At 38.0% G+C, this 11,917-nt stretch overlaps 1 pseudogene; it reads left to right on the forward strand.

Moving 5' to 3' along the window:
- The first annotated feature begins 1,105 nt into the window (after positions 1-1,105).
- Positions 1,106-1,783, forward strand: LOC104075382 (annotated as a pseudogene).
- Positions 1,784-11,917: the final 10,134 nt, after the last annotated feature.

Below are 11,917 nucleotides of genomic sequence, written 5' to 3' on the forward strand. Positions count from 1 at the left end.
GATAGCTCAAAAAAAAAACCCCTAATTTATTACAGCTGCAGTTTCTGCAGTGAATTAAATGTTACAAGAAATGTGAAAAAAGCTGAGACAGATACTGTTTTGGTTACACCTGGGCAGATCTGCCTGGTTGATCTCAGTGGACGGTTTGCCATTGCCGGAGGTGCAAATTCCCACGCCACCAAAGGCTGTTAAAGACTATGGGGCTGTTAGAGGCTTACCAGTTTGTTACATAATTGTTATCCTAAAGAGGGAACAACAACAAAAAACAGGCTTTGAACCAGTGAACTTTCAGTCATGTGGGTTGTTCTTAATTACATATGTAATCTCATGGTTCATTTGAACTCCCGACTAAATGAAGTTTGCTCCTTTTAACATGGATGCAGCCACTGAACAAAATGTGAGGTGAGGAGCTCCTGCTTACCTTCTTTGGTTTGTAAGTAGAACAGAAGGTGGACTGAAGAAAAAGGGGACAACCAAAATGTTTTCTTGCTTTCAGATTTCTAATTCTGTCTGTTTTCTCTTGCCCTCTCTTTCTATGCCACTTTCAGCATATACGAGTGAAAATTGTACGACTCACAAGTTTCAGGACCGAGTCCCATGCTTTCTGTACAACTGCAAGATTAACTGGAATTTTTATGTACACAAGCTTTATGTACTGTAACACTAGGCAATTTCAGTTTCTAACACTTTACTGATTTTAGGTTTCTCTGGAAGCGAAGCTGCCTCCCTCCTTTTGGTCTTTGCTTACCCAAAACTGTCATGACCTTAATGAAATGTGGGAGAGCCCAGTGTGTAATCAGAACTTGGTACGTTGAACAGCCTTCTCTGAAGCTTCCCCTTTACAACTGTGCCCCTGATGTGACAATGATTTTTAGAAGTTATTTATATGTGGGAAAGACGTGGAGGGAGAGAGAGCCTGCAGCTGCGTTAAGATGTATTTTCTTCATTTGGGTGCTTAAGAGTATTTTAACAGTAACCTCCTTTTTAAGAAGCCATACTGTAAAAAAGGAGGAGACTTGAGTTGTTTGAAGCTTTTTAAAATGCACAACAGTTACATCTGGTGGCGTACTCATTTTGTATTACTAACTGTTTGTTATTGTTTTAGTGGGAAGAAATTAGTGGACTGGATGAAAACTACACTCCTATACGAACATACCAGGTATGCCAGGTGATGGAATCAAACCAAAACAACTGGCTTCGGACTAACTGGATTGCAAAAAGCAATGCACAAAGGATTTTTGTAGAACTGAAATTCACTCTGAGGGATTGTAACAGTCTTCCTGGAGTTCTGGGGACTTGTAAAGAAACTTTTAACTTGTATTATTATGAAACAGACTACGACACTGGCAGGAATATCCGAGAAAACCAATATGTAAAAATAGACACTATTGCAGCAGATGAAAGTTTTACCCAGGGTGATCTTGGGGAGAGAAAAATGAAACTTAACACAGAGGTGAGAGAAATTGGACCTTTGTCCAAAAAAGGATTCTATCTTGCGTTTCAGGATGTAGGGGCCTGTATTGCTTTGGTCTCTGTCAAAGTCTACTACAAGAAGTGCTGGTCCATCATTGAGAACTTAGCTATTTTTCCTGACACAGTGACTGGCTCAGAGTTTTCCTCTTTAGTTGAAGTACGGGGAACTTGCGTCAGCAGTGCAGAGGAGGAGGCGGAGAACTCGCCGAAGATGCACTGCAGTGCAGAGGGAGAATGGCTAGTGCCTATTGGAAAATGTATCTGCAAAGCGGGATACCAGCAAAAAGGAGACACATGTGAACGTAAGTAAACATGCAACTTGTTGTAGTATGTACATTATAGGTCATGTTCTACCAGCTTCCCCCCCCGCCAAGAGAAATACGTCATCAGTCTGCTTTTAAAGTTTTTGGATCCTCAATCTGTAAACTTCACACTGGCTAATCCAAAGCAGTCAGCTCTTCTGGATAGGGAAATCGGCAGTTGCATACTGCATTTTAAAATTTAAACAAGAAAATCTAAAGTTGTATGAAGCATAAATATAGATTCAGGATTAGCATTTTAAACCGGTTAAGGTTATGTTCTTTGTACCTCTTGCTGAGCAAGTCATACCTATCACAGAACATTGTATTAGTAATCTCGGATATGAGTAGTTAAACGATTTGTTCTTTCACATGGTCTGTGACAGAATTACAAGGAAACTAAAACTGAGGAAGAATGAGGTGTGGTTAGTAACGGGAAGAATACACACGCAATAAAAACTGAGTTAGAGGTTTGTGTCGTAAGTGTGTACAAATTCAAACAAAAGGGTATCATTTTAGATCTTTCAAACAGAATATCAAGTTTCCAGAGTAAAGTATGTTTTCCTTTCTACAGTATGTTTTTGCATAAAACTAACTCGAAACTTTTGGCTTGCCAGGGTATCATGGTGTAGTTTAAAATACTAGCAAATCAGAGACTACTGAGTTGTGCTTTCTCGTTCAGACTGGTTCAGTTACCCATATTCTTAGAATAATACTTATCCTTAGCACTGCTGTCACTGAGGCTACATGTGTAAGATGCTTCAGCTTAGCATGAGAAAGGATATTTCATTGTCTTTGCTTACAGTAAAATCAAGTGAATAGGCAGTTTGAAGACGGGTATTTTCATGTACATTTAACACAAGGTCTATCATTTTTATCATAAGATGACACAAGTTATATATTACCATATTTTTACCGTAAGATGGGCAGACATTCGTTGATGAGAAATGTTGTAAGTCAAAACCTGGAAACCCCCCCCCCCAAATCTGTGAAGAGGAGAAACTTACAGCATCTCAAAAACAAAGCTGGCAGCAGTCACTGAGTCCAACATGTCTGTGTGAGGACTTCAAAATCCTCTACAGAGGATTATGACCCCCTAAAAGAAAAATAACTAGATCTCATTATTAGTAATTCGTCCTCAGGAAAAAAAACCAATTGTGTTCTTGATGAGTTTTTATGAGGAAATTCGGTACAAGGTGAAGTGAGTGGAGTTGATCTGTAGCCTTGCACAAATCTTTCATTGTTCTGCTGGGAAGGGATGAGGAGGGTGATCTCATTAGGAGTAATCATAATATGAAAAACTGCCCCCACAAAACCATTCAGTAGACTGTATTAAAGCCCTGTTAAAAATAGTAAGCACTGTGTCCCATAGAAGCCTGTTCTGAGGTTTTCAAATGTTTTTTTGGAGCAACTGACTTTTTTCCTTTTCTTAGTTAAGTTGCTCTTGATTACAGACCTAGTCATGGTTGATGTAATTAATACACTAATTTTATTTGACTTTCAGTAAAGGAGAGAAAGTATCCAAAAAAAGAAAGCAGTGTATGTTGCGAAGTGGGTCGGGGACAGGAGCTGAGTGAGCGTGGGGGGGATGGATAGAGAAGAAATTGGTGTTTGGTAACTGGAATTCAAGTAACCTGTTTATTAAACAGGCTTCTTAATTTCTAACTGCGCTGATGTTGACAAAAGAATTAAATGATAACTTGTACTTGAGTATAGTAGCGTGCTCATTTGCAAGAACACTTCCCATTCTTGGCTTGCTTCCAAGGCAATCGCTAAGAGAATACGCTACTCTGGAAACAGTCCAGAGGATCATTTATGGTATTTTTCCTCTTTTCTTTCAGTGATCCTGTTAAGAGTTTCAAAACAAACTCTGGCTTCATATTGAGGCAAGTTAATGTATTTGAGAGGGAAAAGTTGGGAGGCAGGCACTCGCTGAACGCGCGCCGTTGGCAGCTCGGCGTCAGAACGATCTGGGTGACTGTGGCGCACAATCGTAATTGCCGTCTGTGATACTTGTTAGCCATGTCTGTGCTCGAGGATGTTATTAAGTATGATCAACTATGTAGTGACCGATAATACAGCTGGCACACTGATACCGCGTCTGTTTTTTGTGACAGATATTGAGAGAAACGTATCTGAACATTGACACTAATGCAACTGGCTATCTGTTACTGTCAAGCTGTGTAACAGATCAAGCAGAAGCAAGTTGGCGTGTGCTTCCTTAACCCAGAGCTTTTATAGCCCTGTCTGAGGGCTCACTTCTGCAAATACTTTGTACCTGGCATGCTGTGTGACTTCTTTGGGACTACTCATGGCAGAAAGCGTTGTGCTCTGTCAGGATGGGCAGAAGTCTGTGATTCCTCTCTCTCACTTGCTAAAGCTCAGCTGAATTAACTTAACACAATAGGAAGGTCTTTTAAAGATACAGAATAATACCTTATCTGGCTGCGTTGTAGCAAAGGTGGGAGTAGATGGCCACATTGTAGTTCCAAATAGCTCTTCAGCCTGTAACTCAGTGGGGATTTTCATTTGTGTTACGCTAGCTTGATTGGCTGGCTGTGATTGAAGAATGTGTTCCTTTTGCATACAGCTTCTCTCCTGTGTGTGAAATTTATTGAGTTCAGATACTAAAACAATTGAATTTTGATTTATACACAACTCTGCACTGGATGTGTTGCCAGAAGATTTTTTTGTTGCATGAATGTAAGCAACTGCTGGGAAGGATAAGGAAGAAAACAATCACGAGTGGTGAAACACATAACCTGGAAAATGAGCTCCCAGGTGTTCCTTCTTCAGTGCTCGATCTTTCAAGCTGAATTAATCTTTTTTTGGATGTACACTGATTACTTCTCACTATAGGTGTGCCAAGGAGTCCGTAGCACCTCAGTGATCTATTGTGATAACACACCTACATAAGAGAACCAAATTCCAGAGAGCTCACAATCGTCATTTAAAGCAAAATCTTAAAGCTGGGTGAAACAAACATGAGAAAACTAGGTGAGCCTCTGAACTTTGAATTGCAGATTCTTTTGCTTATGTGCAAGGACACTATCTCCTCAGCGTAGATCTTATGTCTGCTGGTGTGTGGCACTAGGCTTAGGTGTGGAAGTTGTACATTTTAAAGGATTGTCTTGAAAGGTACCTAGCAAAGGTCCCAGAAAGGTACTTCTTAGAAATATTCAGTTCTTCTAACGTCATATATTGCATCTGTTCTGGCAAAAAAAAAAAAAACACCGCAAAAACCCAATAAAGTTCTCACTAATTGTAGTGGACTGCCAATAGGTCTAACTTTGATTTTTTTCTCACAGTGGAGTCCAGTCGATATGTTGTGCATGTAAGGACCACACTGCGATCAGTGATTGGTATTTGAAGGAGAAAATAATTCTTTGAGAACTTCTAGTGTAATGTATTTTCCATCTGTTTTATGTTAGTTGGGGGTGGGGAGGGAGAGAATTAAATTTATTCAATCGGAGCAGTAGAGTGATATTTCAGAAGGTAGGAAGCATCTCTTAATATGACTGAACTGAGAAATTACATAGACGATTTGGCACAAAGTCAAAAAGTTCAGAATTCTAGGGAAAGCCAAATGGGTGCATTTTACTGTTAAACATTTTATAATACCATATGCATGAACAGTTGTTTTATTGGCCCCAAAACGGGGAGGGGATTATAGCTATTTGTACATTTTGTCTTGGTGAGGTAAAAAGGGAGCTACAGGCTTTTCTTTCCAAACTTTGTCATGTGCTGTACACTGTGCCAGACTGCAAGCTGCATCTGTTCCTTCTTTTTTTCTTCTTGGGACAAACTTTTATCTCTTGACTTGTGAAATATTACTTGGTAACAGATCCAGAAACCGAATTTGCCTTATGCTTGGCATGTTTGTGGTAAAGTATGTGTGGTTGTGGTTTTTTGTTTGTTTCATTTTTTTGTTTTTGTTTTTTAGTATTACTCTACTTAAGAGCTGATGTGCCACAAGTTTACTAGTAGAGGGCAATGTTAAGGGGGGAATGTAAATAAGTTGTCATAAAAAAAATGTTACCATGCTTCTAAAAGCCCAAGTTGCGCATATTGTGAATTGGGTGTAGGGTTTAGCCCAGGTAGGGTGTCCCAAAAAATGTGGGTGACGTGCAACTTTAGTAACCTATGTTGACGTTCCTGCATTTTCAACTTGAAAATGTTTTGCTTTGTGGAGAAGGGGCAAAATGGTAGAAAACTTTCTCAATGACATTTATATCATTAAGAGTCTAAATGTTTCCTTTTTTGAAGAAGAGTTACCTTTCTTCCATTTGCCTCCAAAATTACTCTAGGGAAGAGAATGTAATTATTCTCAGCAAATTGAACCACAGCAGAGAATAAGGATATCTCTGAGTCTTGTAATTTTCTCTAAAGCCAGTGGCAGTTCAACAGGAGAGTGTCTACTTCCTTCCGTTTTTATTCCCTAATATATAAAATAATTTTTCTGTCCCTTTTTGAAGAAAGGTCAGTGTGATCTGATATCACTGGTCCCAGATACAGCTGCATAGCAACTATTGGATTTAAAAAAAAAACACATGTAAGTATCTTTCCAACGGATCCTAGCAGGGTTCAGAAAAATATACCAGATGCTTTTAAGGTGAAAGTAAGACCTTCTAGCTAGATAGTCAAGAATACTGAAGGTGTTTCTACTATGAAATGCAGAGCTGTGATTTCTGCTTCCAGGCCCCTTTGGAGTTTCTAGAAAGTTGAATGTCTTGGCTTTTTTTCTCCCTGGAGTCTTCTGATTGCCCTTCTTGTCAGAGAAATGTGGCAGAAAGATATATTTTCTTGCTATATCTTTCTTTCAGAACAGTCTAATGTTCATAAAGAGGATGATTTTTACAAATTTGTCAGTCACCCTAAGTCATTTGGGCTTCTTTGACCTACTTTGTTCATGTCCTTCAGCCTTTTGGATGTGTCAACACAGAGAAGAGAAGGGGAGAGGAGCTATGTCTACTGTTAAACACATCCTCTTTGCAGAGTGGTTTCCAAATTAAGTCAGAAAAAATGGCTTGTGTTCTCAGTGGTCAGGGCTAGCCATTGCCTGAAGAAACTGGTGCCTTCATGCTTCATAGCATTTGTTGCCAGTCTCCTCTGGGCTGCCTTTTGGCCCTAAGATACAATTATTTTTTTGTAGTGTTCCTTTGCCTGAAGTGTCTGAATTAGTTTGATTAGGATGATTACAGGCCATCATAGTTTTGGTGATACAGCATCCTCTCTCAAGTGTGCAAAGAAGAACCGAAACCAGCTAGTTCTCATCCATAATGCCATCAGAGTGATCCCTAAAATGAATTAACTGCAGAGCTACTAAACTGGGTTTAGTTTCCGAGGAACTAGTTGTTTTGTTCCAGAAGAGCTGGCAGGAATGAAACAGCACATGCAGGTGGGCAGTCAGGAGCCCAGATTGTAGAAGTGAAATTGTTGGATAATGTAGTTGAATGTAGAGCTCTTCCCCTTCTCCAGCCTCTCTTCTTCCCCACCCCATTCTGTTCTTCCCAGATTCTGTTGTCTCCAGGAATTAATTTTATTTTTTGCATTTTGCTAGAACTTTGCTGAATATCAGTTCCTTAAACTAAATTTGTTGTACTTTTTTTTTCTTTTTGTCAGATTCACTGCTGTGCACAGATTTTGAAAACAAAACAAAGCCAGCAATGAAATCTAACAGAATCTTAGTAATTTCTCCTTTAGTTACAGAGGAAGCACTAAAGCTGTCTTTTTACGGGTCTGAGATGCCACTGCTGAATTAGCTACGGTTGCTCACCAGCTGGGCTGTTAACTCCTTAGCCATAAAGTCTATCTTCTGTTTGTTCTAAATGAGGCTTTAGTTGGTGTTTAGAAGTGCAATCTCATCATGTCAAGTCTGTTGCCCAAAACCCTACATCCTGCTTCTGAAACAAACTTTTCTGCCCAGAAATCTTTTGTGAAAGGTGCAATAGGCATGCAATAGTTTTGTTATAATTTTCTAAGTATAAAAGATTTTCCTAGGCAAAAAAGCAACTGGCTTGCTTGGAAATTCTGAGTTGTTTTTTTTTTTTTTGTCCAGGGTTTCTGTTAACCTCTGAGAATTAAGCCACTAAAATAAAATTAAATATTCATTTCTGAGTACAAATGGGAAAAGTGACACATATAAACCTTGTTAGGGGAATCTCAAGTGTACATGCATTCCATTAAATATGACTGTTAACCTTTTAAGAAAAAAAAACAAACAAAAAACCTCCCCAAACTCCCCAACCAGAAAACAAGGTTCCAGGAACTGAAAAAAGGAGAATTAGTAGGTTACAGAGAAACTGAAAGTAGAGCTCATTTAATAGAAAAACTGATCACACAAAAGAGAGGAACATGTTAATAAGTCTTTAACTAATCTACTTTATGTATCTGTAAGACGTGTTATATAGATGGTGAATTGCTGTTCAAAGTTGTTCAAGCAAACTGTGCAGTTCAAGGTAGAAATTGTTCTCTGAAAACAAAGAGCTTTAAGCAAAGGAGTGAAGTGGAGGTTCTTACTCGAGAATTGGGACATACAGAGAGATGCATGTTCGGTACTGAAGTTGAAAAAAAAAAAAAATTATGTGAACAAAATGTCTGCTTAACTAGATTAGCTTTTGAATTTTGCTGCATCCCAAAATTCCTCTGTTATGAAAATATTTGCCGCCCGCACTCCAGCAGTTCCTATATATTAAGCAGTATTACATCTTTAAGAATATCTGTCTGTTTTTACACAGGAAACTGTGGAGATAGTTTTCTCTTCAGTTAGTATCATGCTTATTATGACTTGAACTACAGTGTAAAAATTAATTGTTCCTTCTTGACTTCTCAGCGTTAAATCTCGGTGTTTTCCCTGTACTGTGCACACTCTGTCTGCAATGCTAATGTAGTTATTAAAAACAATAAGCTGTGCACAGCTTGTGGATTAACACTTTTTGAAATGAAAACAAGTAAAACATTTTCAAATTAGTATCTGCAAAGACAAAATGGATCTTTCGAAGTGTACTCAATACATATACTTCGTTTATATCATGATTGTGTTGGTTTTTTTCCCCCGTGGAAATACTATTAATACTACATTGTAAATAATAAAAACTTAAGGCTGGAAACACGTTAAGAATAAACCAAGTTGTAAGGGGTTTCCTTAAAAGAATTAGGAAAGTATGTTCAGGGAGCTTATTAAAAGCCAAACATGGTTCACATGACAGGAAAAATATGCAAATGTTTTCTACTGTAAGCTTTCACAGAGTGTTGTAGCATCAAGCAGAAAAAAAAAAAAAAAGAAAAAAAAGGCAGGTTCAGTGTTAAATTCAGCGTTACCCATCTTTAATTGAATAAAAACTAACCTCTCTTTAGAGGATGATATATCTAATTTCTTCTATAACCTTGCATTATTGAAAAAACAGCAGCAATAGCAAATATATTTAAGACATTTTTATGAACCACCTTCTCCTTACGTAGAGAAGCTTTTATCCCTGTGCACTTCCTAATCTTTCTGTTGTTTGTATCTGTCACAGTGAGTTCTCTCATCCCTAATATTAATGAAAAATACGTTGTATGTGAAAGTGAATAGTATCCTAGTTAATAGTTCACAGTGGAAACTTTCTTTTCTGTGGGAATCTCATATTCAATTTCTTGTGCTCAGACATATCAGCAGTATGTCCAGTGTTTTCACCAGGGTGTCTCTGGTGAAGGATTATTCTCATGTACTTTTCCATTAATGGCTGTTTCTGACTTCATCAGGTCTCCCTAATAAACACAACATGCCAACATACTGTACAGTGACTGTTCAGTATTTAATGCTTTTTTCCTTACTTCTATTTTTCTCCATTAAGAAGAGATTTTCCTTTTAGGAAAAATTATATTTTAGAAGCTATATGCATTTTAGGGCATTTGGCTTACTATTAAGCTAATTTATAAGTATAATTCAGAGTAGCAAAGGCAACCAAGTATAAAACTTGTGTGAGATAAGAATTGGGCTCAAATATTATACTTCTAGAGTCCTGATCCTGTCAATGCATGTACCTGTATAGCTTTATTTAGCTGGGTGACCCCGCTGCCTATCCTAAGGAGGATAAAGTTGCTCACATCTGTAAGAAACATCAGGGGTTTTTTACCCAAGGTGAATTGATACTTTAACTTCTTAATTTTTATGGTTTGGATTAGTTACATGTGACCCTTGGCAAGACATGGCTCTCCTGCAATAATAGTATCAATCATTTTTCTAATAAAAGTCTAATTATTAGTATTTTATGACACCTGACATACCTCAAATATGTGTAATTGATGGATAAAAAGGAAGTACATAATTAAGAAACGTAATTACTGGTATTATTTCACAATGTATTTAATATGCATAAATACAAAGATTATTTCTTGCTGTAATTGTGAAATAAGTTAAGGGTCCAATTTTGAGAAGCTGATGCAAGTCTAGAGCCCTGGCTTGCTGGTTGGCTACTGATTTTTATGTTTTGAACAAAAAAAATTCTGGTAGTATGTATTACCATAAATAAACATGCTGTAGAAAGTGTAAAAATGGGGCTTCTACTTTCCAGTAAACAAGTTTGTGACTATTTGAGGGAAGTAATGCCTAACACAGAAAACTGTAGGATTGTGGGCTGAGGCATCATCCCTAGAACTTAATGGCAAGAATCCCGTTAACTCGATGAGAGTAACATCGTGTGTCAATATTTTCCTACTGAGGAAAGTGCTAAAGTTTTAAGTAACTGTAAGCATATACATAAACCTAAAGCTTTTACGTTGATGAAACATATTTAAATGCATGTTTCATTAGGTGTGCTTTTCTGAATTGTAGGTATTGTGTTGGTATAAATGTGTACGGAGAAGCCCAGAGTCCCAAATATAAACAGGACTCAGAAATTCCACTGATAGTACATGAGATATATAATCTCTAGCATAATTAATGTATATAACTTGTTATTATTCTTTCCTTACATTTAGTGAATGTGAAATATCACCCACCCTAGATGACTGGTGTTCATTTTTCCAGTAGATTGAACATAGTGGATTGAACTAGGGTGGCCCTTGAAAGTGATACTCAGAGATCTTCTGATAGGTGACTAATATGGTGGGCCACATTGTAGCCATATGCATGTGACCTGCCGAACGTTCCCTTCACCTTAATGGATATGTCCTCATGATGTGACTAAATGCAATGTCCTGCTTGATAGAGCTTTTTTTTCTCAAAGGACCAGGTATATGCTTTTGTTCTAGTCTTATGACATAGTGTACATGTGCATATTTCTCTATATAAGTCTAAACCCCTGTGTAGGAGAGGGGCAGGACGTCAGAGGTCTCCATTCAGTTCTGATGGACCATCAAGGAAAAACTCAGGAGTTGTCTGGAGCTTGGATTAATGACCTGATCCACTCCACCTGAAACCTGTGGCCTCCAAACCTCCAAATCCCTCAGTTTCTCAGCTTACTAGCCAGTCTTAATTTATGAATAGTAAGCATAGTATTCTTTGAACTTCCTGAATGTACCATGTTTTTCTACAGTAAACTATTGTATGGGTAGATTTTGAGAACAAATGATACATTTCACGAATGTCTATGTGGTGCCTATTTGAATCAACCCATTTGTGTCCACAGAGGCACATAGTTGGTGTTGAGAATCTCATTAAATCTCTAATTTAAAATCTTGGAGCCCTTGCTTAGCTACCATTAAAATGCTTGAAGAATGTTGGCAATTGAGATTCTATAAGTAAAGTTTATTGTATTCCTAAAAGTTTGGCAGTTTGTGTGCCAAACAGCTCTGCCCTGTTGGTGCTGGAACAAATTACACGTTCAAGAATTTGTCTGCAGAACGTGGTCTGAGTGGGCAATGTGTGGCTGTGATCACTGATCGTATTTACATGATCTAATTCAACTCAAGTTTTCCAGACTTAGGTAAATTATTTTTCTTGCTGAGGAGAATTTAAACTCAGGTCTCTTGCTTCAAATAGGGCATGCCCATTAACCAACATGCAGTCACTGTTAGAAGGTTTTATTAGCCCCTGCTGAAACTTGCTCTTCCCATAGTCTAGCAGTTAGAACCATTCATATGGAACGATGGGTTCCAGTCTCTTAGGTTCTGAACTTTCTTATATATATATATTTAATATATAAAATGCGTGCGCGTGCCCC

Source organism: Fulmarus glacialis, unplaced genomic scaffold, assembly GCF_000690835.1.
Source record: "Fulmarus glacialis isolate BGI_N327 unplaced genomic scaffold, ASM69083v1 scaffold35464, whole genome shotgun sequence".
Lineage (NCBI taxonomy): Eukaryota > Metazoa > Chordata > Aves > Procellariiformes > Procellariidae > Fulmarus > Fulmarus glacialis.